The sequence below is a fragment of the Anastrepha ludens genome, chromosome X (assembly GCF_028408465.1).
Source record: "Anastrepha ludens isolate Willacy chromosome X, idAnaLude1.1, whole genome shotgun sequence".
In the NCBI taxonomy this organism is placed as follows: Eukaryota; Metazoa; Arthropoda; class Insecta; order Diptera; family Tephritidae; genus Anastrepha; species Anastrepha ludens.
This window is the reverse complement of record NC_071503.1, coordinates 9,035,298-9,062,955: the sequence shown is the minus strand read 5'-3', so window position 1 is coordinate 9,062,955 and position 27,658 is coordinate 9,035,298. Positions and strand designations below refer to the sequence as shown.

At 40.7% G+C, this 27,658-nt stretch overlaps 1 protein-coding gene across 2 annotated transcripts in view; it reads right to left on the bottom strand.

Moving 5' to 3' along the window:
* Positions 1-27,234, bottom strand: part of LOC128869398 (inactive rhomboid protein 1-like) — a 114,668-nt gene extending 87,434 nt beyond the window's left edge. Inside the window, exon 1 of one of the 2 annotated variants that reach the window (XM_054111948.1) lies at positions 26,993-27,234. The gene's annotated coding sequence lies outside the window, so the exon portion shown is untranslated. Of the gene's footprint in view, positions 1-17,826; positions 17,894-26,992 lie in introns of those variants that run through there. The other variant, XM_054111949.1, reaches the window with a different exon arrangement.
* Positions 27,235-27,658: the final 424 nt, after the last annotated feature.

The following is a 27,658-nucleotide window of genomic DNA, read 5'->3' as shown; positions in this document are numbered from 1 at the left end:
CAATCAGAGTGTTTTTATCTTAGGATTCTACTGCACCACGTACGCGGTCCGACCTCATTTGCATACCTTAAAACTGTAAACGGTATTGTCAAAGAGACGTATCAAGCAGCATGCCGTGACCGAGGTTTACTTGAAAACGATGACCATTGGGGAAACACTTTAAGCGAAGCTTCGTTGTCACAGTGTCCAAAAAACTAAGGGAGTTTTTTGTAGTCATACTTTTATTTTGTCAACCATCGGAACCATTGAAGTTATGGGATACTTTCAAAGATCAGTTCTGTGAAGATATTAGACATCGGATCAGACAACAGAATCAGGATAACACTTTACCCTTCACTGAAGTCATTTATAACGAAGGATTAATTGAAATTGAAAACAAACTTCTAGAATTAAACTCTCTTGAACGAAGGAAAAACTGCTCACTCTACGTTTAAACTCCCGCTATCCGTATCTTTAGATCAACGGTCTACATGCTCTATTACGAAAAATGGGCCTCTTGGTAAGTTGCTGCAAGACGCGTCGTTGGTAATATGGGATGAATGCACCATGAGTCATAGAGCTCATGTGGAGGCCGTGGACCGTACTTTAAGAGACCTCCGAAGCTCTGCTGATGTCATGGGTGGTATCACTTTTGTATTTGCTGGAGATTTCCGACAAACACTTCCAGTCGTCAACAGAGGTACGCGAGCAGATATTATGAAGGCATGTTTAAAATCATCTCACCTTTGGACATCTGTACAACATTTGAATTTGCGCACCAATATGAGAGCTCATCTACATGGAAATATGCATAGCAACTTTCCACAACAGCTGCTGAAACTTGGAGAAGGAATTTTTCCATCTTTAAATTTGGGCACCGATTATGCGGTTACTTTGGATGAGTCTCTAGGCCAAATAGTCCATAATTTAGATAGTCTGATAGATGCTATATATCCTGACATCGAAAACTTAGATCAAAATGATTTTCGTTGGCTGTGTGGTAGAGCAATAGTTTCTCCCAGGAATGAAACAGTCAACGAAATAAACAATTTAATTATGCAGAAAGTACCGGGAGAAGGTAAGTGCTATAAATCCATAGGCACCGTCACTAACATCGAGGACGCAGTGCGCTACCCCCAGGAATTTTTAAATTCCCTGAACCCCGCTGGGCTACCACCTCATGAACTATCGATAAAAGTTGGCACGCCGATAATGCTTCTCAGAAATTTGAGCCCCCCCAACATGTGCAATGGTACGAGACTTCTTATCAAGGAGCTAAACGATAATTTAAAAGTAGCGAAGATTATCACCGGCCCTGCAGCTGGTGAATTAGCTCATATACCAAGAATACCCATGATCCCTACTGATTTGCCAATACCTTTCAAAAGGCTCCAATTTCCAGTAAAAATTTCTTTCGCACTAACGATAAACAAATCACAAGGCCAAACATTCAAATTAGTAGGAATTGATTTACGAAAAGAATGTTTTACGCATGGGCAACTTTACGTTGCCCTATCACGGGTCGGGGCTCCCGACCATCAGTATATTTTGTTAGCTGTAAATAATTTAACGTCAAATGTTGTTTATAGAGAAGCTCTACAATAATTTAGTTATGTATCCTAAAACAACAGGTTGCACTGCGGGACTGCAGGCAGAAGTGAACACTTTTGCCGGGAGCAAGACTTAGTTAGCGCTTTGCGGGCGGTCCTTTAGTTAGTTCTAATAGAGATATATTTAGTATCGGCTGTGCACCGATGCGAAGCCGGGGCGGGTCGCTAGTATATAAATAAAGGTTCAGATCAGGCAACTTTTAGCCTTAGAAACCCTCACGATGAGGTCGAAAACTATTTAAATGGAAGGTACATAAGCACATCTGAAGCTGTCTGGCGCTTATTTGAATTTCCTATTCACGAGCGGCATCCTACTGTAGTGCATTTGACCGTTCATCTAGAGAACGGTCAAAGGGTGTATTTTACATCAGGGACAGCTCATCAAATTGTCCAAAACCCACGCAATACCACATTGGTTGGTTGGTTTAAGGGTGACCCCGCATCGGAGTGCCACATAGACCGCAAGTTGGGTCCGTTGTGTTGCCCTAGAGCTCATTATGTTATATGATTTCCCCACCTAACCGAGATTTTTATTGTGGATTTTGGTCAAAGATATTAATTCGTTTCGAGAATTTGATGAGAGATTCGATTTTCAGGTTCGAGAGTACTGAAAGATTGTCAATTGTTGGAGAGCCAAGAAGAGCGAGTCGACTTCTGGCTAGACCGGGACAACTGCTCAGCAAATGTCTACTCGATACTTCCTCATCTTCGTCCTCGCAGTATCTGCACAGGTCGTTTTGAGGAACCCCAAGCCGACGTGCGTGAGTGCCCAACAGGCAGTGGCCGGTGATAAGGGATATTATATGCCTTAGTTCGTGTTTCGAAAGACTTATAAGGGTTTTTGTCTGTTTCAGATTGTAGGATGGCCAGATTTGTCTGGTCGTAACGCAAGTAGTTTCCACTCGCCACCTCCGATCAGCAATGCTGTGAAATTCTCGATCAATGAGTAATTTACATGTTGAGAGCGGAATGTGGATTGTGGGTAAGTTACTAACATTTGATTACGCAGCTCCAGCTCTTGCGAGCTCATCAGCTTTGCAGTTACCTTCGAATCCACTGTGACCCGGTATCCAGATAACTTGGACAGAATTCTGAACACTTATCTCGTTAAGAGATAAGAGACAGGATCGAACCACATCTGAGTGGGTATAAGAGGAGCTGAGTGCTCGAACGGCCGCTTGACTGTCGGTGAAAAAGCGGATATCCTCTAGTGATATTCCATTTTCTAAGAGAGTTTTCGCAGCATACCAGATAGCGCATACTTCCGCTTGGAATACGCTACAGTAGTCGGGTAATCTAAATGATAGATTGATGTGAGGGGAATTGGAAAAGATTCCAAATCCCACTTTGCCGTCTTGTTTTGAACCATCTGTATATATAGTCAGAGGGCCATTGATTTCGGTTAGATTTGTCTTCCATTCTTCCCTAGTTGGGAGTGAACAGGAGAATAGCAAGGGTGGTGATGGAAGACTTACATGATAGTCTATGTCAGAAGAGATAACAGTGTTCCTGTTCAGTATGGCCGAATGGCCAAGATACTTATTCCATTTCGATATAGCATTCATGCGTGTCGCTGCTTTCGCTGCAATCGCTTTGCCAGCCAGATCGATAGGGAACAAGTGAAGCAACGTATTTAGAGCCTTAGTAGGTGTTGTACTTAAGCATCCTGTTATCAGGAGGCAGGCTGTTCTTTGAACTCGATCAATTGTGGCTACTCTACACCGTTTTTCGAGTGCTGTCCACCATACAACCACACCGTAGAAGAGTATCGGTTTGATGATCGAGGTATATATCCAATAAATGATCCGAGGTGAAAAACCCCAGGTTTTGCCTATAGCTTTCTTGCAAGTATAAAGAGCTATGAAAGCTTTTTTGCATCTGTTTTCGATGTTCAATTTCCAACTCAACTTCCTATCTAGAATAACTCCTAGATATTTAGCTGAATCAGATAGGAGTAATGATTCCCCTTTTAAGGTTATTGTTTGCAGTGGAGGAGATTGTTGTTTCCTATTGAAGAGAACAAGGTCTGTCTTTGCTGGATTCGCATTTAGTCCGCATTCGGTGCACCATTTTGACAGAATATTGATTGAGCGTTGCATGAGCTCAGTAAGAGTATTCAGGTGTTTGCCTGACACGCAGAGAGCAATATCATCTGCATAGGCTACAACCTTGCAGCCTGCTTTTTCGAGATTTCGGAGCAAACTGTTTACAGCGAGATTCCAGAGAAGGGGTGAAAGTACTCCGCCTTGAGGTGTGCCTTTGACGGCGTACATTCTCATGCGGCTTAACCCAAGCTCTGAAGTGATTATTCTATTTTGGAGCATTTGTTCGATCATCTTTCGGATGGAGTAATTAATACCCAATTTGACAATTTCAGACAAAATAGCGTTGGGTTCAATATTATTAAAAGCACCTTCTATGTCCATAAATGCGACAAGAGAGTACTCCTTATTGTGAAGGGAAGTTTCCACTGTTTGCACCAGTGAATGAAGTGCCGTTTCAGTCGATTTCCCTTTAGTGTAGGCATGTTGTGCCTCTGAGATCAACTTAGTATCAAGTTGGGTTTTGATTTGCTCATCTAAGACTTTTTCAAAAGCCTTTAAGCAAAAAGAGGTTAGGCTAATGGGCCGGAAGTCGTTTGGTTTACAGTGTGAAGGCTTTCCCGTTTTCGGAATGAATACTACCTTCGATTTCTTCCAAATTGTCGGAAGATAAGACAGATTTAAACACTTGTTAAAGATCCTGGTTAACCAAGGCAGTAGAATTTCTAGTCCTTCTCGAAGTTCTGCTGGAATGATGTTGTCAGGACCTGGTGATTTAAATTTTTTAAAGCTTAGTATTGCTGTAGAGATGCTATTAGAGCTGATTAGATCTGATCTATTCCCATAATTACTCTGAAAAGTGCTGGGAAGTGCAGGTAAGTTGGCAACACAGCCTGGAAAGTGAGATTCTAGAAGTATTCTAAGAGTGTGGTCAGTTGAAGTAGTCCAAGTTCCATCTTGAGTCATGATAAAACTGGGAGAGACTGGGTTTGATGCAAGAATCTTGCGTAGTCTGCTTACTTCTGAGGTGTTTTCTAATTCTTGAGTGTATGATCGCCAGGATGTGCGTTTTGCACTTCTGACAGCTTTCTTAAAGTCTTTGAGACATTGTCGATATTCTTCCCATTCGTCTGTTATTTTAGATTGGTTAAAGAGTTTACGAGTTCGATTGCGAAGTTCTGAGATTTCTGGAGTTCACCAAAAAGGTTTATGCTTACCTCCTGTTTTTGTCAGGGGACAAGATTGTCGTGCTGCGCTTTGACACGTCTTCGTTATCATGTTGACAGCGTTTTCGATATCGTTTTTATTTGCCATTTCAAACTGCCTGATATCAGGAAGTCCATTGGCAAGATGTTCTTTATATTTGATCCAATTCATACGCTTTTTGTTAAGGTATTTCATGGGTTTTGCCGTTTCGGCTTTTAAAGTGAATGTTATATATTGGTGGTCGGAAAAAGAGTGCTGTTTATCAACGCTCCAGTCCTGCACCAGTTGTGTACATGATTCGCTAGCAAGAGTAATATCGAGTACCTCTCTTCTAGACGAGTTAAGAAACGTAGGGACATCACCTCTATTACATATATCAAGCTTATTCGCTAGAATATAATCAAAAAGTTGCTCACCTCGTGTGTTGTTGTTTGTACTGCCCCAAACAGTATTATGTGCATTAGCGTCTGCTCCAATAATGACGCGTTTCTGGATCAGATGCGCCGTATTGACGAGCCTCCTCACTGCTTCAGGAGGAGGCGTCTCCGCTGCGTCGTAAGGCATGTAAGCCGACGCAATCCAAATCGGGCCGTGGACTGCTTCAACCTCTATGGCAGTGGTGTCAGCATTGCTAAAGGGAAGAAGAAAAGCATTAATATGTTTTCGAATGAGAATACAAGAGCGCGATCTAACATTAGCCTCACCTTGAAACAAGGTGTAGTGCCTATCTTTCAGGCCGCATATCTTGTTGTTTGATATCCAAGGTTCTTGGATGAGAATGATGTCTTCTCTGAGGTCAGAGAGACGAAGAATGAGGGCTGCCGAGGCAGCCTTAGAGTGGTGCAGATTAATCTGCAGCACTTTTAGACGGACATTCGATGACTGTGGCGTTCGCGTCATCACCGCTATCTAAAAGACTATCCTCGTCCCCGAGTTGAATGTTAAATAAGTTTCCCACAAGTTCGCTGTTTGATTCCGAGTCGGACTCAATCGTCGAATCTTGTGAGAGAGGCTTATCGACATCCATCTCGGGGGCCGCCGTACTCTCTTCGCTGGGTGCGAGGAGATTTTTCGGCTGATAGGTCCAAATGGTAGTGGTAGTGAACCCGAATGCCACAATCCCCTTGCGGTCGTCCAGTGCTTGAACGCTTTCCTGGTCCAGGAGCAGCGTGACATGTCTGGAGTTTCCTGAAGGCTCTTCCACCTTAACTACCCTCCAGTTTTCTGTGGGTAGGTTCGGGTTTCCGATCTTCAGTAGCTCCAGGATGGTTTCCGGATCGGATGGCTCTACAGGTATTCTTGCTCTGATGCGGGGTTTGTTGGGAATTTCACTCTTTTTGATGAGTTGGAGATTCGCTCCGGGCCATACCTCGCCGAGTCGGTCGAGGGCCTTGCCGTACAGGCTGCACATTACTGGCATTTTTTTCTCTCTGTGATGAAGATGAATTTGCGAAAACTCTTCTGTATCATGAAGTCCCGCAATACTATACATGGGCAAATAATAAATTCACTAGAAGGAGGCGTGGTGAAGATGTAGTTGGACATCCGGGGATCAAAAAAGATGCCGCTTTAGGTAGAGTATACGGGATAAATCCATCCCAATCAGAGTGTTTTTATCTTAGGATTCTACTGCACCACGTACGCGGTCCGACCTCATTTGCATACCTTAAAACTGTAAACGGTATTGTCAAAGAGACGTATCAAGCAGCATGCCGTGGCCGAGGTTTACTTGAAAACGATGACAATTGGGGAAACACTTTAAGCGAAGCTTCGTTGTCACAGTGTCCAAAAAAACTAAGGGAGTTGTTTGTAGTCATACTTTTATTTTGTCAACCATCGGAGGAATTTAAGTGATTTTGGATTACCTTCTCCCGTTCGTACCAAGAATAATACTATTGACACAATGGTACAGCAGTATAACAGAAATGATCTAACAGCGTTTGTTAATGACAATGTGCCCAAATTAGTACCGGATTAAAGACATGCTTATGAGACTATTGTGGACAGCGTGAACAATAACATGGGGAGATTATTTTTTTTGGACACACCAGGAGGCACTGGAAAGACTTTTCTCGCAAATTTGATACTTGCTAAGATACGGCAATCAGGGAAGATAGCGATTGCAGTTGCTTCGTCAGGAATTGCTGCAACTCTCTTAAACGAAGGAAAAACTGCTCACTCTACGTTTAAACTCCCGCTATCCGTATCTTTAGATCAACGGTCTACATGCTCTATTACGAAAAATGGGCCTCTTGGTAAGTTGCTGCAAGACGCGTCGTTGGTAATATGGGACCTTGTCATGTCGGTCTCCTTGCCGCGGGGATGAGGCTTAAGTGGCGAGTTAACCCCATTCTATGGAGACTAACTTACCACGAACTAACAGGGCAGCTCCATATAGGAATTGGGTATCCACTCAACCGCGGAACGGCGGAATTGGTGGCCACCCAAGTACTATGCGGAGAGTACCGTACCGACAACCTGGCAGGAGGTATAAAATGCATTTTCTTACAATGTGGAGGCTTAACAAGGATCTTTCTGCACGAGGTAACCCACTTCTGGGAAATCCTCCCGTCGAGCAATCGACGGCTCGGGCATCGGATGTGCAGGCCCGAACCCCACACTCCCCTATGACCGGAACTGACACCCAGGGTTCCGGAGGAAGCGAACTACTAGTGGTGAAACATGGCACATTGGCTATGCCAATGGAGAGCCGAGTGAGTGTGAGTGATACACCGCCGTCGAAACGATCTGAAGCAACTGAACAAGTTGTGGAGGATGTGGAGATGGCGGACAATCTCTCAGTAGACTCAGACGGATCTCTGGTACCGAGTAAGCCTTTGACAACGGTTAAACCTGGTGCGAATCAGGTAAGTACCGGTAAAAAGACCGAAGTTATTGGAGATTCGAACGCAGGTGTTGGTCTAACCGCAAGGCAGATCAAACGAAGGAGACAGAAGGCGAGGCAAGCCGAAGCACTAGCTAAGGCAAGGACTCAAGCTCCGTCAACTTCGACACCTGTAACGGAAACGGGAAAGCGTGGCAGAACAGAGGATTCCTCTGTAGCGCTGCGCTCTTCCGAAAACGAAACGGGATCTGTGTCAACGACCGGGAAGAGGAGAAAGGCAAAGAAGAGGAAAGTCGAGAGACGGAATTCGGAAATGCCTGCATCCTCGACCCAATCCAAGGCAGACAAACCTTTGCCTGACAAGGCAGAGTCTAAGGGACCTCAAATGTCGAATGACACTCTTCCGTCAACGTCTGGCGAATCATTCGCGAGAATGGCAGCAAAGGCAATGACGGTGGAGATACATACCGACAAACAAGATGGTCTACTGTCCAAAGGGCAACAAGACTATCTTGACAGCTATCTTTGGAAAGCTATCGGTGAGTCGAAAGACGCGCCGACGTTCGAGGGGAAAAGCGTGGTAGACGGCATCGTAAAGGTGCACTGTTCCAATGCTTTTTCCCGAGAATGGCTAGAAAAAGTTATAGCAAAGATTCCAGCCTGCGAAAACAGCAAGTTTATTCTTGTTGAGAGTAGCAAAGAAAGGCTGGTACGAGCGAGTGTCTGGATTCCGGGTCCTTCCTGTAATTCAGCAGAACTCCTCAAACGCATCCGTGTTCAGAATAAGGATCTTGACACGACTCTCTGGAGAGTATACTCGTGCACCAGGCAGAAATCCGCTACCACTTCGGAGGCGGGTTCCCACCTGGTACTGGGTATCGATCTTGGGTCCCTCAAGGTGCTTAAGTCGAAGTACGGTTGCCGTCCTCACCTACATCTGGGGCGGATCCAGTTCCGCGTCCAGGATAAGGTGGAGGACAAAGCGTAAATATACTCAGTCTCATGACTGAAGTAATATTTACACAGATTAATCTGCAGCATAGCAAAGCGTCTACGACTCTCTTGTGCCGTAGGCATGCAAAACTGCAAACAAACCCACTCATAATACTTATACAAGAACCATGGGTATGTCACAAGCGTATCTGTGGTCTAAGTGCTATGTCGTGGGGACAAATACTTCATTGTGAAGGGAATGTGAGACCGCGAGCATGTATTATCATGCCGAGGTTGATCGAACACACGATGTTAAAAGAGCTATGCTCTGGAGATATCGTTGCTGCAAAAATAAAGTACTGGAAAAGTGGGAACAGTGTCGAAGCTATCATAGTTTCGGCCTACCTACCCTATGACTCTGTACAGCCACCTCCTTCGAGGGAGCTAAGAGAAGTGGTCAAGTACGCAGAATCCAATAATCTGGGGCTATTAGTGGGCTGTGACGCAAATTCACAGAACATTGTGTGGGGAAGCAGCAAATGCAACCCCAGAGGTCTCAAATTACTGGATTTTATCTTGTCATCCGATTTGGTCATCCAAAACACTGGTAACAAACCAACTTTTGTGACCAGAAGGAGACAAGAGGTGATTGATTTAACACTTACCAATAGGTCAGTTGGAAATCAAATCAACCGATGGCGAGTTTTGGAAGAGGACTCTCTTTCTGATCATCGTCTTATCGAATTCCGACTGGGAATTGACACAATATCAATACCTTCCGGTAGGAATCCTCGAAATGTGGACTGGGACAGGTATGGTGAGCTTGTAACAGAGCGATTACCAAACCTGAAAAAACTCAAATCAGCAGAAATGATTGAAGATGCTACTAAGAAATTAGAAGGTACTTTAATCAACTGCTTTGAGGAACTGTGTCCACTCAGGCAAAGCAGACAGGGGAAAGCGGTTCCTTGGTGGAACCCTGAACTGTCGAAGCTTCGTGTACGGTCCAGGAAACTTCTTAATAAGGCCTTGAAGACCAAAACAGAAGAGGACTGGGCCAATCATCGACTTACACAGAGAGAATATAAGAAAAAAGTACGGCAAGCCAAACTTGAATCCTATAGAAATTTCTGCAGTAACGTCGAAGAAATGAGGGGAACAGCGAGACTTTGTAAGGTCCTTCATTTAGACCACTCAGTAAGGCTGGATTCCGTTCGAAAACCTGATGGTTCATACACCATTTCCAAATCGAAACCGTTTAATGCTCTACTCGAAACCCATTTTCCGGGTAGTAGAACTCTCTCTGAAGTTGAGAGTGGCATGAACAATAACGGTAGCAACGGTGGAACCTCTAGGTACAGCTGGTATATTGCTAGTCGGATAGTGACAAGGGAATCGATAAGGTTTTCCTTATCTCCCTTTGGGAACTTTAAGCCCCCTGGACCTGACGGAATATATCCAGCAGTGATTAAAAAAGGAGGAGACAGGCTGATTGAGGCCCTGAAAAGGATCTTCACAGCCTGTCTTGCATTTGGTTATATACCATCCCAATGGCGACGCGTAAGAGTAGTATTTATTCCAAAACCAGGAAAAGATGACTATTCCCTAGCAAAAAGTTTCAGACCAATCAGTTTGACATCGTTCATGTTGAAAAGTCTGGAACGAGTGGTGGAGAAACATATTCGAGTGGGGGTATTGCCGAGAAGTCCACTTAGTAGAAATCAACACGCTTACCAGAGTGGAAAATCATGTGAATCAGCCTTACACGATCTTGTTAGCAAGATTGAAGCTGGGCTGGAAGCTGACGAATACACAATGGGCGTGTTCGTGGACATTGAGGGGGCTTTTGATAATGCCACTTTCGGCTCGATATGTTCTTCTGCCGAGCGACACGGAGTTAATCAAGCCATTATAAAATGGATATACTCCATGCTCTCTGAGAGGCTGTTAACCGCTGGTGGGAGCGACGACGAGCAAATCACAGTCAGGGCCAAGCAAGGATGTCCCCAAGGGGGTGTTCTTTCTCCGCTGCTGTGGTGCTTCGTCGTAGACTCCCTATTAGCGGAGATGCAGGAACTCGGCTTTCACGTCCAAGCATATGCGGACGACGTCTGTGCGCTAACATCGGATACATCCTTAAGGAGGCTTTGCACGAAAGTGCAGAGTATCCTTGACAAAATCGATGATTGGTGCATGAGACAAGGTCTTTCCGTTAATCCGAACAAAACAACCATAGTCTTGTTTACGAGAAAACGGAAATTGGATGGACTCAGTCTTCCAACACTGAAAGGTGTGACACTTGGTCTTTCCAACGAAGTTAAATATCTAGGAGTAATCTTGGATAAGAAGCTGACCTGGGAGACACACGTTTCACTGAAGGTGAATCGTGCATTGAAGATTTTTCAGCAATGCCGTAGAGCCTTTGGCAAAACTTGGGGTCTGAAACCTGCTGTGGTCCTATGGATATACACGGCACTTATCAGACCAATCATCACTTACGCTTCTGTGGTCTGGTGGCGACGGAGCATGGTTAAGTCCACAATCCGGGAACTATACAGGCTGCAAAGAAGTGTATGTTTATGCATCACGGGTGCCATGAGTACAACCTCTGGTGATGCCCTAAATGCTATGCTTAATTTGCTCCCCCTGGATCTTAAGATACAACAGGAAGCAATAAAAGCAATGTGTAGACTCCATAAATATGGTTTCTGGCACGAAGATGGAACTTCGGGACACAGAGAAATCTTTAAGTTGCTGTCGGAGCAGTATCCACTGTTTTTGGCACCTAAAGATGACCTGATACCCACAGTTTCGTTCGGAAGGAAATTTGATGTCAGATTTCCATTGCGTGAGCAATGGAGCAATCCAGAATGCATGCAGGGAGGTTTGACGGATATTTTCTTTACCGATGGGTCCAAGATTGAAATAGGGTCAGGAGCCGGATGGTACTTAAACGATAGTAATAAGTATCACTATGCTATGGGGGGAATGGCAACTGTTTTTCAAACAGAAGTTTTTGCCATCCTAAAAGTAGCCGAATGGATAATCGAGAGGAGATGGAGCGGGAAACAGATTGGAGTCTTCAGTGACAGTCAGGCTGCATTGAAGGCCCTGGAGAACGCGAAGCAAACCTCGAAGATTGTTCAAGAATGTAAGAAGAAGCTTAATTCTGTCGCAAGACAAAACAGGCTTGTACTTATATGGGTTCCGGGACACTCCGGTGTTCAAGGAAACGAAATTGCCGACGAATTGGCCAACCGTGGATCAGCGGTGCCCCCACAGGGGCCAGAGCCAATAATCGGAATCAGTCCCGCAGGAATCAAGAACTGGATCAACGATTATGTAGGCAATCTACATAAAGAGCGATGGTCCGGTCTAGAACGCTGCAGAACTGCAAAGTGTTTTGTGACGAGTCCGAACAAAAAACTGTCAAACTTTCTACTAAAACTTAGAAGGAAAGACATTCGGTTGATGGTCGGCATCATTACAGGACACAACCCATGGGGTCAGCATATGACCACCATTGGAATCATCGAGGACCCGGTATGCCTGTCCTGTTTGGAGGAGGCGGATAGCACTGAGCACTTTCTCTGTGAGTGTCCTGCCTTTGCTAGAGCGCGACTACGGGTATTGGGTTCCGATGTCATGGGAATGAGTAATATTCGTTCTCTAAAACTGGAGGATATTTACAGATTCGCCAAAGAATCTGGAAAATTCTCACAGGACTAACTATCTCTATCTCTGTCTCTATTCTTTCCTATCTCTTTCTCTGATACTTTTCTCCCTCCCTCCTTAACTATCTACCCCCTTTCCAGAGCTTTAAATACAATGGGCTTTTTAGCCTGAGTGTTTTAGGAGCCACCAAATCTCCTGGTGCTCCTTGGCTCGACCTCTTCAAATTCAAATTCAATATGCGTCAACAGAGGTACGCGAGCAGATATTATGAAGGCATGTTTAAAATCATCTCACCTTTGGACATCTGTACAACATTTGAATTTGCGCACCAATATGAGAGCTCATCTACATGGAAATATGCATAGCAACTTTCCACAACAGCTGCTGAAACTTGGAGAAGGAATTTTTCCATCTTTAAATTTGGGCACCGATTATGCGGTTACTTTGGATGAGTCTCTAGGCCAAATAGTCCATAATTTAGATAGTCTGATAGATGCTATATATCCTGACATCGAAAACTTAGATCAAAATGATTTTCGTTGGCTGTGTGGTAGAGCAATAGTTTCTCCCAGGAATGAAACAGTCAACGAAATAAACAATTTAATTATGCAGAAAGTACCGGGAGAAGGTAAGTGCTATAAATCCATAGGCACCGTCACTAACATCGAGGACGCAGTGCACTACCCCCAGGAATTTTTAAATTCCCTGAACCCCGCTGGGCTACCACCTCATGAACTATCGATAAAAGTTGGCACGCCGATAATGCTTCTCAGAAATTTGAGCCCCCCCAACATGTGCAATGGTACGAGACTTCTTATCAAGGAGCTAAACGATAATTTAAAAGTAGCGAAGATTATCACCGGCCCTGCAGCTGGTGAATTAGCTCATATACCAAGAATACCCATGATCCCTACTGATTTGCCAATACCTTTCAAAAGGCTCCAATTTCCAGTAAAAATTTCTTTCGCACTAACGATAAACAAATCACAAGGCCAAACATTCAAATTAGTAGGAATTGATTTACGAAAAGAATGTTTTACGCATGGGCAACTTTACGTTGCCCTATCACGGGTCGGGGCTCCCGACCATCAGTATATTTTGTTAGCTGTAAATAATTTAACGTCAAATGTTGTTTATAGAGAAGCTCTACAATAATTTAGTTATGTATCCTAAAACAACAGGTTGCACTGCGGGACTGCAGGCAGAAGTGAACACTTTTGCCGGGAGCAAGACTTAGTTAGCGCTTTGCGGGCGGTCCTTTAGTTAGTTCTAATAGAGATAAATTTAGTATCGGCTGTGCACCCGTGCGAAGCCGGGGCGGGTCGCTGATTTACGAAAAGAATGTTTTACGCATGGGCAACTTTACGTTGCCCTATCACGGGTCGGGGCTCCCGTCCATCAGTATATTTTGTTAGCTGAAAATAATTTAACGTCAAATATTGTTTATAGAGAAGCTCTACAATAATTTAGTTATGTATCCTAAAACAAGAGGTTGCATTGCGGGACTGCAGGCAGAAGTGAACACTTTTGCCGGGAGCAAGACTTAGTTAGCGCTTTGCGGGCGGTCCTTTAGTTAGTTCTAACAGAGATATATTTAGTATCGGCTGTGCACCCGTGCGAAGCCGGGGCGGGTCGCTAGTATCTAATAAATGAGAAAACAGGGCAACTGGCCACCGATTGGTTTTCCTTTTGCACGAATATGTACGAACCATTTGGTCCAATGTGGCGACTCCACCTTTTGTCGAGTTGTAGTATTCAATTATTTCCGGAATTTTTTTCGGATGATCTTCCAAATGTTGCTATTATGGTGAAGGGTGCTAAGCAAATAAATCATTCTGTATTTTTTAGGCACATACAAAACTACAGTTTCTTTTTCATGAAAAAAAAAATTACTTGAGTGTATTGGAAGCTTACGCAGTTCTTGTGATGTTGCATGAACTGGCAGAAAACGTTTGTTGTTCCTTACTGTGCCAACAATAGTAATTTTCTGCTTTAGCAGTTCTAATGCAAGGTTATGACTCGTAAAAAAATTATCGGTAGTCACATTTCGTCCACGATATGAAGACACTAAGTCTAAAACAACCCGTTCGCCTTGATTCCTTTCAGCGTTGTCTCCTACTTTGCCCAAGTATATTTGGAACTGTAAGCAAAATGCGGTGTCAGAATCCGCTGCTATCCACGCTTTCATGCCATATTTCCCAGGTTTACTTGGAATGTATACTTTGAAAGGACATCTACATTGGAACGGAATAAGCTGTTCGTCAATCGTTATGGAACGTAAAGCAGCTGCAAGTTTTGAGTCCATTGCTCATAAAATGTGCGAATAGGAGCAAGTTTATCTCCTCTTTGTTCTGATCTTCTTCTTTGCCTATCGTCAAATGCTAGTACACGAGAAATATTGCTAAATCGCTCCAAAGACATGATTGCTCTCAAAAACGGACGTCCATGAAACTCGTCCAGGGAGTTAAGACTTTCACCGTATGACCGGTAGACTCCTAAAAGAATAATATGTCCGTTATACAATTATAATAGGAAAAAAATATTGTAAATAAATACCAACAAGTATAAGAAGTCCCAGGTAAGCATCGAACTCAGTAGTATCTATAGCTTGAAAATTTTCGAAAACAGCACTTCCTTGCAAATTGCTGTAGTGAATTATATCCCTTTTCATAGCTTCTGTAAGGCATACATCAAAAGTATCACGAATTTTCGAAATACGATGAATAACATAAGAAGTCACTCCAGGTTTTCCGTGAAGAATATTTTCACTTGCTGCACGACTTAGGCATTGCAAAGAAGGTATTATTGTCCACTTTATCATCCGATCTTTATCAAAAACTTCTGTGCTATTAGTTACGGTCAATGAAATGAAGGCTTCTGTGCCACTGGAAATGGTTTGTTCTGAAGATAAACATTCGTCTTCCTCATGTACAAAATTAGCATCACAATCATCACTTGCATCGTCTTCAAGGTCACTCAAGAATGCACCAATGTCATGCTCAGTCATTTGTCCACGCTGACATTATGGCCAAGTAAATACAACGAGGAATTTTACCGTATAAATACTAGTACGAATTTAGAAAAAAATATAGTTTATATGTATATATTTACAGTATGTCTAGATTCCACGTTTTATCAAAATCTATCGTCTATAAACTTAGATTTACAATAGCAACTGATCACTACAATATTTAGCACAGAACTGAAAGTATTTGGTTTCGTTGTTATTGAATACAAAAATTATAACTGGAAACGCATTCCAGCATTCACAACAGAGAGGTGTTCCAGACGATGACTCTGCAACAGGGGATATTACATTATATATTTACTATTCGTTTTACAAATATGATAGGGGTCATAAAATGACAAGAACATGATATGCGTAAGCACTTGCAATAAACAATTTTCTAAGCCCAAAATGGTGATAAAACTAAATAAATTCAATATATTTCAACAATTGATGCACTGAGTAGTAAGAACTTTCAAATATATTCCACCAGTTAGAAAAACGGTGATGTTATATGCAATTTGGGTCATCAAAAGACCCTAACGTAGTAGCAGGGTTAAAAGCACCAATGCGAGCATAAAACTTCAGACATGGAAAAAAGCGACACGCAACAGCAGAAGGAAGAGGAAAGGGAGCAACCGACAAAGCGAGACTCAAACGGTGAGCCGCGACGTGTGATGGGAGAAAAAATAAAAGAGCTCGCTAGTATGATGGAAATGCAGGGGCATATCAACATTCCAATAAAAGACTTTGAGAGTGCTTGGAGATATCATTCGACGACACCGAGGTGATAGTCCGACAAAGAAAACGCCAAACACGTAAGCCAGCATACTGGGGGAACGGTCAGATTGCGGTGTTGCGAGCACAATACAATCGGGCCAGAAGGCTATGTCAGCGCTCACGGAATGTAACCAACACCGTAGAACTCAGGCTTAACTACAAAGCTAAGCGTAAAGCGCTTAAACTGGCCATCCGCGATAGAAAGCGCAATACGTTCAAAGAGCTATGTGACGACGTCAATAATAACCCATCGGGCTCGGCCTATAAAATAGTGCTGAGCAAGATGAAGCAGACGGTACAAGCAACATGCCCAACTCTCTTGGACCAGATTGTACGAGAACTCTTCCCTTCGCAGCCTGACTTCGCTAGAACGTTACGTAGCGAACCAACCACCAACATCCCGGCGGTAAATTCAGACGAAGTGATCAAACTAAGTAGCAATTTATCGCCCCGAAAAGCGCCCGGGCCAGATGGAATTCCAAACATTGCGTTGAAAAAAGCATTGTCGCAAAACCCATGCTTGTTTGAGAGAGTTTTTAATGTGTACCTGCAAGAAGGCGTCTTTCCAAATATCTGGAAATTACAAAAATTGGTACTTGTACCAAAAAAGCCAGGTACTTGCTCTCCAAATGAATACCGTCTACTGTGCATGCTGCACTCCATTGGTTAGTTGTTTGAGATTGTGATTAAAAACCGGCTGGAAACATACGTAGATGGACAGCTGCCAAGCTACCAGTTTGGCTTTAGGAGGAAGCGATATACCACAGACGCGAAGGCAAGCGATGGTTAGGTGGCGCAACAGAATATTGCCTGGTAGTAACATTAGATGTCAAAAATGCGTTCAACAGTGCCAGATGGATAGACATACTACACGCCCTCCGCGAGATGTGAGCGCCTACCTATCTACAGCATATCATATCCAGCTATCCGTCTGATAGGGTGTTACGTTACGACAGCGACGCCGGAATCGTTGACTACAAGGTCAGAGCTGGTGTGCCACAAGGATCCGTACTAGGGCATCTCCTGTGGAACATTATGTCCGACGGCATTTTGCGGTTAAAGGTACACAAGAGAGCATCATTCGTTGGCTTCGCGGACGATATATCAATCGTTGTAACCGCGAAAACGCTCGCGGGAATTGTAAATATCGCGTAACACGCTATAGGTGCGGCTCAGGGATGGCTAGGCGCGAACGGTTTAAAGCTCGCTACGCATAAAACAGAAGCCGTACTCATCAGCAGCCGAAAGAGAGTTAAAAAGGTCAACACTAAAGTTGGGGACAGCATTATCGAGTCAAAGTTTAGGCGTCTTGGTAGACCACCGAATTAGCTTCCGAGAGCACTTGGAGTACGCTAGCAACAAAGGTGCGACTGCGACAGCAGTCCTGGTTAGAATAATGGCGAAAATTGTAGGACCAAGACAGCAGGCAAGACAGGTCCTGGCTGGAGTAGAGAGGTCTATCCTTTCATTTTGCTCTTTCCAGCACGGAGCTTCGAACCTACGTACTCCGAATGGTAGTCACGCACCCAAATCATTTGGCTACGGCGGCCGCCGTATATCTTTGCTAAATAAAAAAATTTATCCAAGAAAATATTAATGAAATCTTAAACCAAAATAGATATACGAACATAAAATTGTCATATGAATATATTTTATTTTGCAATGAGAAAATACTAGGACTTAGGAATAGTTGTAAGACTATAGTAATATATCAATTATTAAACCAGTAAATTGATGTGGTTAAATTACCTTAAAGAGATTTCTCGTGAGAAGCACCTACGCAGCTCTCTTGCAGCTAGAATTATGTTTTTTTTTTTAATAATTGTAGTCTTTATGTAGAGTTGCATCTGAGCAATAAACCAAATCAGTAGTTCAACCTACTTAAAAAATATTTTTTTACTCACTTTTAATAAGAGAAACTGTAATTTACACAATGGCATTCTAATTTTGTTTACATATCAGTTGTAGGTAACAGCCCAAAACGATTGGAGGTAGACATAGAGGAGTCGATTTACCCCTGTATGTTCGTCCATCTGTCCACGCGCACGATAGCTCGAGCAAAAATAAACATTTTTAACGTAAAATATTCCTATTGATTCTTAACGATAATTCGTAAAAAGTATCATAAATCAAAAAGCTGATATATTGACTACATTTATGTGCAATAGTTTTTAAATTAGGTCCACGGATTTAGTCATTAGTAGCAAAACTTTCGTGATAGTACTGCAAAGCCAACCCAATAAATTTTCATATGAATGGTAAATCTTCGGGGTTGGCTTTCCATTGCTAACATGATAAATTTACTTATAATGGCTAAGTGCGTGGACCGAATTTGAAAGTTATAACAAACAAATGCAGTCACTATATCAGCCTTTTGATTTACAGTACTTTTTATAAATTATCGTTAAGAATTAGTAGCAATATTTAACGTTAAAAATGCTTTTGCGAAAATGCAAAATCGTGAAAAATGCCGTATTACAGACGCTTTTTTTATTTAAATACAAACACAGAAAAGAAATAATATTCACTTATGCTCGTAAACATTCTTTACTAATTCAAGATTTGAGTTAAAGCTATTTTTACTCAATAATACCACGAATTTTATGAAAATTATATTATTACAAATGTTCTTCTAAACGCGCGATTTTTTAGCCTGCGGCGCTTTTTTGTTTAAAAATGTGCATATGTATATATCATAGATGCGGCCGACGTAGCCGAATGGGTTGGTGCGTAACTACCATTCGGAATTCACAGAGAGAACGTAGGTTTGAATCTCGGTGAAGCACCAAAAATTAAGAAATACATTTTTCTAATAGCGATCGCCCCTCGGCAGGCAAGGACAAACCTGCGAGTGTATTTCTGCCATGAAAAAGCTCCTCATAAAAAGTATCTGCCGTTCGGAGTCGGCTTGAAACTGTAGGCCCCTTCATATATGGAACAACATCAAGACGCACACCACAAATAGGAGCAGGAGCTCGGCCAAACACCCAAAAAAATTAGTAAATTATAAAAAATATTCATATATACATGCTACAAAAACAAATTTGTAAAAAGTCGCTTCTTTAATTTTAAATACATATTTTTACAAATACTGAAACTTTGGAATAAAAATCGCGCGATTTTTAGTCAAAATTTTCGCCTCCGACGCTTTTTTGTTTGAAATGTACATACTTGTTGCAAAAAAAGAAAATTTTTATAAAATGGCGCTTTTTTAATTTTAAATATATATTCTTACAAATACTAAAAATCGCGGGATTTTTATTCCGAATTTTTATTTCCAAATACATACATGTTAAAAAAAACAAAATATTTTATAAAATTTATTCCGAAATCTCTCAAAAAATACGAAAAATGCAAAAAAGGTAGATTTTTCTCCTGGGCTACAGGAAATTTAAAAAAATGTTATTTCACATGGTGTCAATGCAGTTATATATTCATTTGATGAGCTAGCTCGTGAATCTCCATTCAAAATATCATTAATTTCAAGCAAAGAACTATATCTAACATTCCGAGATAACACCTCTTCGAACTTCTTCAAAAAACGGTCGTCGATCATTGTGCCTAAGATAGAATGAACTTCTTCATACAGTTCTATACACTTTTTCAATCAAGTCCTTTCGATTCTGAAACCAAATGCCAAATCTTATCTAATATTGGACGCTCTAAACGCTTTTTTTGCATCTCGAATACATTCCGAATCTGCATCATTTAAATAATCAACAACCGATTTTAAAGCGTCAAATTTGTCAGCATAGTAATCACATGCTTGTAGCCAAGGAATGTTCGGATTCGCTTGCTTAAACAGCTGTCGTCGAGCTGCTGACTGTAAAGGAATTTAATGGTTTTTTTCATATAAGAATTTGAACTATAGATAAAAATGGCAGTACGTACTTTGACGAAGGTAGGCTTTACTTTTGATATCAACACATTTACTTCATGGAACTCTGAACGAATAAATTCTATCAATCGATACAATCCATGGGCAAAACATGTAACGTGTAGCATTTTTGGAAATAAAACTTAAAGAGACTTCTTTACCGAAATCATATATGCAGCGGCATGGATAGTAACGGGCATAAGATTTTCATATTGAATTCCTTCAATACAAAAGAAACGCAAAAAAAAAAGGTGTTAAGGTAAACACTTACATACCTTTAGGCCATAAAAGTAACAATGATTCGGTAAAAAATGTTGCCATCGTTTTAGCGTTGCATTTGTCTAATTCTTAATTGTTTGGCTTTAGGAGGAAGCGATATACCACAGACGCGAAGGCAAGCGATGGTTAGGTGGCGCAACAGAATATTGCCTGGTAGTAACATTAGATGTCAAAAATGCGTTCAACAGTGCCAGATGGATAGACATACTACACGCCCTCCGCGAGATGTGAGCGCCTACCTATCTACAGCATATCATATCCAGCTATCCGTCTGATAGGGTGTTACGTTACGACAGCGACGCCGGAATCGTTGACTACAAGGTCAGAGCTGGTGTGCCACAAGGATCCGTACTAGGGCATCTCCTGTGGAACATTATGTCCGACGGCATTTTGCGGTTAAAGGTACACAAGAGAGCATCATTCGTTGGCTTCGCGGACGATATATCAATCGTTGTAACCGCGAAAACGCTCGCGGGAATTGTAAATATCGCGTAACACGCTATAGGTGCGGCTCAGGGATGGCTAGGCGCGAACGGTTTAAAGCTCGCTACGCATAAAACAGAAGCCGTACTCATCAGCAGCCGAAAGAGAGTTAAAAAGGTCAACACTAAAGTTGGGGACAGCATTATCGAGTCAAAGTTTAGGCGTCTTGGTAGACCACCGAATTAGCTTCCGAGAGCACTTGGAGTACGCTAGCAACAAAGGTGCGACTGCGACAGCAGTCCTGGTTAGAATAATGGCGAAAATTGTAGGACCAAGACAGCAGGCAAGACAGGTCCTGGCTGGAGTAGAGAGGTCTATCCTTTCATTTTGCTCTTTCCAGCACGGAGCTTCGAACCTACGTACTCCGAATGGTAGTCACGCACCCAAATCATTTGGCTACGGCGGCCGCCGTATATCTTTGCTAAATAAAAAAATTTATCCAAGAAAATATTAATGAAATCTTAAACCAAAATAGATATACGAACATAAAATTGTCATATGAATATATTTTATTTTGCAATGAGAAAATACTAGGACTTAGGAATAGTTGTAAGACTATAGTAATATATCAATTATTAAACCAGTAAATTGATGTGGTTAAATTACCTTAAAGAGATTTCTCGTGAGAAGCACCTACGCAGCTCTCTTGCAGCTAGAATTATGTTTTTTTTTTTAATAATTGTAGTCTTTATGTAGAGTTGCATCTGAGCAATAAACCAAATCAGTAGTTCAACCTACTTAAAAAATATTTTTTTACTCACTTTTAATAAGAGAAACTGTAATTTACACAATGGCATTCTAATTTTGTTTACATATCAGTTGTAGGTAACAGCCCAAAACGATTGGAGGTAGACATAGAGGAGTCGATTTACCCCTGTATGTTCGTCCATCTGTCCACGCGCACGATAGCTCGAGCAAAAATAAACATTTTTAACGTAAAATATTCCTATTGATTCTTAACGATAATTCGTAAAAAGTATCATAAATCAAAAAGCTGATATATTGACTACATTTATGTGCAATAGTTTTTAAATTAGGTCCACGGATTTAGTCATTAGTAGCAAAACTTTCGTGATAGTACTGCAAAGCCAACCCAATAAATTTTCATATGAATGGTAAATCTTCGGGGTTGGCTTTCCATTGCTAACATGATAAATTTACTTATAATGGCTAAGTGCGTGGACCGAATTTGAAAGTTATAACAAACAAATGCAGTCACTATATCAGCCTTTTGATTTACAGTACTTTTTATAAATTATCGTTAAGAATTAGTAGCAATATTTAACGTTAAAAATGCTTTTGCGAAAATGCAAAATCGTGAAAAATGCCGTATTACAGACGCTTTTTTTATTTAAATACAAACACAGAAAAGAAATAATATTCACTTATGCTCGTAAACATTCTTTACTAATTCAAGATTTGAGTTAAAGCTATTTTTACTCAATAATACCACGAATTTTATGAAAATTATATTATTACAAATGTTCTTCTAAACGCGCGATTTTTTAGCCTGCGGCGCTTTTTTGTTTAAAAATGTGCATATGTATATATCATAGATGCGGCCGACGTAGCCGAATGGGTTGGTGCGTAACTACCATTCGGAATTCACAGAGAGAACGTAGGTTTGAATCTCGGTGAAGCACCAAAAATTAAGAAATACATTTTTCTAATAGCGATCGCCCCTCGGCAGGCAAGGACAAACCTGCGAGTGTATTTCTGCCATGAAAAAGCTCCTCATAAAAAGTATCTGCCGTTCGGAGTCGGCTTGAAACTGTAGGCCCCTTCATATATGGAACAACATCAAGACGCACACCACAAATAGGAGCAGGAGCTCGGCCAAACACCCAAAAAAATTAGTAAATTATAAAAAATATTCATATATACATGCTACAAAAACAAATTTGTAAAAAGTCGCTTCTTTAATTTTAAATACATATTTTTACAAATACTGAAACTTTGGAATAAAAATCGCGCGATTTTTAGTCAAAATTTTCGCCTCCGACGCTTTTTTGTTTGAAATGTACATACTTGTTGCAAAAAAAGAAAATTTTTATAAAATGGCGCTTTTTTAATTTTAAATATATATTCTTACAAATACTAAAAATCGCGGGATTTTTATTCCGAATTTTTATTTCCAAATACATACATGTTAAAAAAAACAAAATATTTTATAAAATTTATTCCGAAATCTCTCAAAAAATACGAAAAATGCAAAAAATGTAGATTTTTCTCCTGGGCTACAGGAAATTTAAAAAAATGTTATTTCACATGGTGTCAATGCAGTTATATATTCATTTGATGAGCTAGCTCGTGAATCTCCATTCAAAATATCATTAATTTCAAGCAAAGAACTATATCTAACATTCCGAGATAACACCTCTTCGAACTTCTTCAAAAAACGGTCGTCGATCATTGTGCCTAAGATAGAATGAACTTCTTCATACAGTTCTATACACTTTTTCAATCAAGTCCTTTCGATTCTAAAACCAAATGCCAAATCTTATCTAATATTGTCAGCATAGTAATCACATGCTTGTAGCCAAGGAATGTTCGGATTCGCTTGCTTAAACAGCTGTCGTCGAGCTGCTGACTGTAAAGGAATTTAATGGTTGTTTTCATATAAGAATTTGAACTATAGATAAAAATGGCAGTACGTACTTTGACGAAGGTAGGCTTTACTTTTGATGTCAACACATTTACTTCATGGAACTCTGAACGAATAAATTCTATCAATCGATACAATCCATGGGCAAAACATGTAACGTGTAGCATTTTTGGAAATAAAACTTAAAGAGACTTCTTTACCGAAATCATATATGCAGCGGCATGGATAGTAACGGGCATAAGATTTTCATATTGAATTCCTTCAATACAAAAGAAACGCAAAAAAAAAAGGTGTTAAGGTAAACACTTACATACCTTTAGGCCATAAAAGTAACAATGATTCGGTAAAAAATGTTGCTATCGTTTTAGCGTTGCATTTGTCTAATTCTTAATTGTTCAAAAAATAAGATTTTCCGCGATCATTTTCATCATCCAATATGCCAAAAACAAACTTCGCAACTGATCTTTTTTCAATATCGGTTGTTTCAGCCAGAGTAACCCAAATATATTTTCCATCAGCTTTTAAACGCACATAATTACGAAGAAGTGTACTTTGATCAAAAAATTGCATTGTGAACAAAATAAAACTGATTTGTCCGACCGAAAAACATTGGGAAATTGGTTTTTCATATGCACAGTAAATTCACCCGGCGTTTATTTTCCATCTTTTGGCATCTTAACCCAATTTTCAATCAACCGATTACTTCATGCAATAACTGAGAAGAATATAATGGAACTTATGCTGAAAACAGTGAACACCGTAAACGCAGTCCCGACTCAGCTGTTCCGATCAAACTAATGAGAACCCCATGTAAACGAAAAGTTCCTTCCTTCCGCATCGTTGTACCGTAGATTTTATTTCACGATTATTAAAAAAAATCCCGTAATACCGACTCAATTGATTGCTCTCTCACCACACAGTGTTGCCAAGCAGTACATATCGAAATCATTTAATAGGACTATGAATAAGTTCGTTTCGGTTTTACAACAGATGGCGTAACTTGATTATTATTCCATCGATCCACATTTCCAAACATTCATTGGAGAGCTACTGTCGTAAGGCACAAACGTCAATATAAGTTTTTTATTTGAAGCGTAAACAACAATATTTTTACCACACTTGAAAATGTCGAATTTCGTGCCAAATAATGTGTTTTTGCGGGGAATTCTTCTTCATTATTTTAATATGAAGAAAAAGCAGCCGAAAGTCATCGTATCTTGGTGGAAGTTTATGGTGAGCATGCTCTATCTGAGCGAACGTGCCAGAAGTGGTTTGCACGCTTTAAAAGTGGTGATTTTGGCTTGGAAGACGAAGAACGCGAGGGTGCGCCGCCAAAGTTCATGGATACCGAATTGGAGGAATTGCTCGATCAAGATCCGGCTCAAACGCAAGAAGAGGTTGCAAAAACTTTGGGAGTTGATCAATCAACCATTTCCAAACGTTTAAAAGCCATGGGAATGATCCGAAAGGTAAGCCATTGGGTGCCGTATGAATTGAAGCCAAGAGACGTTGAACGCCGTTTTATGGCATGCGAACAACTGCTTCAACGGCACAAAAGAAAGGGTTTTTTGCATCGAATTGTGACTGGCGATGAAAAGTGGGTCCATTACGACAATCCAAAACGTCGGGCAACGTATGGATACCCTGGCCATGCTTCAACATCGACGTCGGCGCAGAATATTCATGGCCTGAAGGTTATGCTGTGTATCTGGTGGGACCAGCTGGGTGTTGTGTATTATGAGCTACTGAAACCGAATGAAACGATTACGGGGGATGTCTACCGACGACAATTGATGCGTTTGAGCCGAGCACTGCGAGAAAAACGGCCGCAATACGCCGATAGACACGACAAAGTTATTTTGCAACATGACAATGCTCGGCCACATGTTGCACAAGTGGTCAAAACATACTTAGAAACGCTCAAATGGGATGTCCTACCCCACCCGCCGTATAGTCCAGACCTTGCGCCATCCGATTACTATCTCTTCCGATCGATGCAACATGGCCTGGCTGACCAGCACTTCCGTAATTACGATGAAGTCAAAAAATGGATCGATTCGTGGATTGCGGCAAAACCGACCGAATTTTTCACAAAGGGAATCCGTGAATTGCCAGAAAGATGGGAAAAAGTAGTAGTAAGCGATGGACAATATTTTGAATATTAAATTTGTAACCATTTTACGTCAATAAAGTTTCAAATTTCGAAAAAAAACCGCACGAACTTATTCATATATTACAAAATAAACCTAGAAAAATGATAGTTTTTGTTAAAATAGCTTAAAAATACTGTTCATTAATGCTAATTATAGATAAATGAACTATTTGCATTTGTTGGTTTTTGGCTTTGGTTTATTAAACAATGAAAAATTTTAACTGATAACGCGGATGTGTGACGGCAACATTGTGTAGATACAACCAAACACATACACACACAAACCGATGTATTGTGTAAATATGTAATTAAAAGAACGCAGTTGTTCTCGGGGGTGAGTTTTTGTGCACGGTAAGGGACTGCGGGGACTGATTTTACTATGCATTTCATACTAATACGTGACGCAAAGCACTTGTCGTTGTGCTCTCTTCAGAAATCATAGTAACCAATAATTGCTCCAAACTCATTTCGTGGAAATTTTCGAGTCTCATTTTTATAAACAAATTTGTCGCCTCATTGGAGAAAGCCAATAAAAAAAATTTTGAAACAGAAACGAAAGTTTAGCTGCGAATTGTTTTTCTTTATGTTTTGGTTAGAAGAATGATTTACATTTCTTAAAATTACTCAAAAAATATGCAAGCATGCATTTTAAATCGAAATATGCTTTTATGGACGAAACATGCAAAATATGCATACAACATGCATTTGCATGTCTATCACAGCTCTAATTACGATAATACAACCTTTTCTTCCATCGTTATAATGGTATGACCTTGCTCTTTTTATTGGGCATGGCGCGCGGTGACACGCCCCCATCCAAATCTATCGTGGAACTTCCAAATTGCAAAAAAAAAATTTTAATAAACTTTTGCAATTTCTTTTCGGCTGTTGCTGAGCAGTGCGGAAGGTACAATAATTAGTACAACAACATTATCCCAATCCGTTTTATAGATATACTCTTTACCGTTTTCTAAACTTGAAACGATTGCTTTAGAAAAACAATAATTTCCAATTAGTCGATTTGATTTTAGTGCATTTGGTATTAATTTTTGCTTCTATGTTAAATTAAAATAAAAAAAACGAATTTTGGATAAGAACAAACAAAGTGGCAACCGTTCGCCGAAACAGATACATTAATAGGCATTGGCGTAAATAGTCACTATCGCCGAATCCGTCATCGAATATGACCAAGTTCGATATCACAATGAAGGGAAAACAAAGGTGACGCTATCCCAGCACCACTACTTTGTTCTTGGCGAATTTTACAGAATCGGCTGTTTTGAGTGATTGTATTCTATCATTCTTCAATCAAAAAACTTATACATAGAGTGTAACCGCTGCAATTGCGTGAAATTTCTTTGTTTCATTTGGTTTCAGATTGTTCCTAAACAGAAATGGGCCCTTTGGTAATCTTTGCTCGTACATTTATGTACCAATTACTCCACTTTATAAGGCCAAAATTAGTTTAGTGTACATATGTTGAAGGAATATGTATGTCTGTATGTTTGGTGGGACATACCTATATTTTCAGCCTAAATTTCCGTATGTACAGAAAGCAGGGTGGTTGAGTATGAGCGTTAGTATTGATTATTTTTTCGCACTTTTCTTGCTTCACTCACTATAACTAACTATTTTTCACACATTTATTGCATTTTCCAGTAATATATTTGATTTGGATTATGTTTATTTGTCTTTAGTCTTAGAAAAGCTTATTTTCACTTTTCAGATTTTTCACAGATTCCACTGTCAGCAAACACATTAGCTTTTGACCAAAAAAATATGCATTCAAGCTCACAACAGCATCAGCAGGGCTGCCAAGACATTGAAAACCACTAAACGTGTGTAATACTTTTGGGAAAGAGTGCCCAATGTGTTTTAGTATACAGTCCTACACTCCAACTAGTAAATTGCATTCAACAAACATTGGTAATTGCTAACTGATTCCTGTGGCATGTTTTCTGATTCTCTTTAATCAAAAAGTTTGCATAACACCAAACATAGATTATCAAATTTATCAAAGATTTATCAAAACTGCAAGATTTTTGGTGGTTGAAAATGCCATCGGCTTTACTGCGTCTGAATTTAACTTTATTTGGCCCGTAGTTGCAGTTGCTGACATAATCACGGTATCCATTTAACGTGGTATTTATGGAATAAAGGGAAAGTTACAAAGTTGCTATTACGA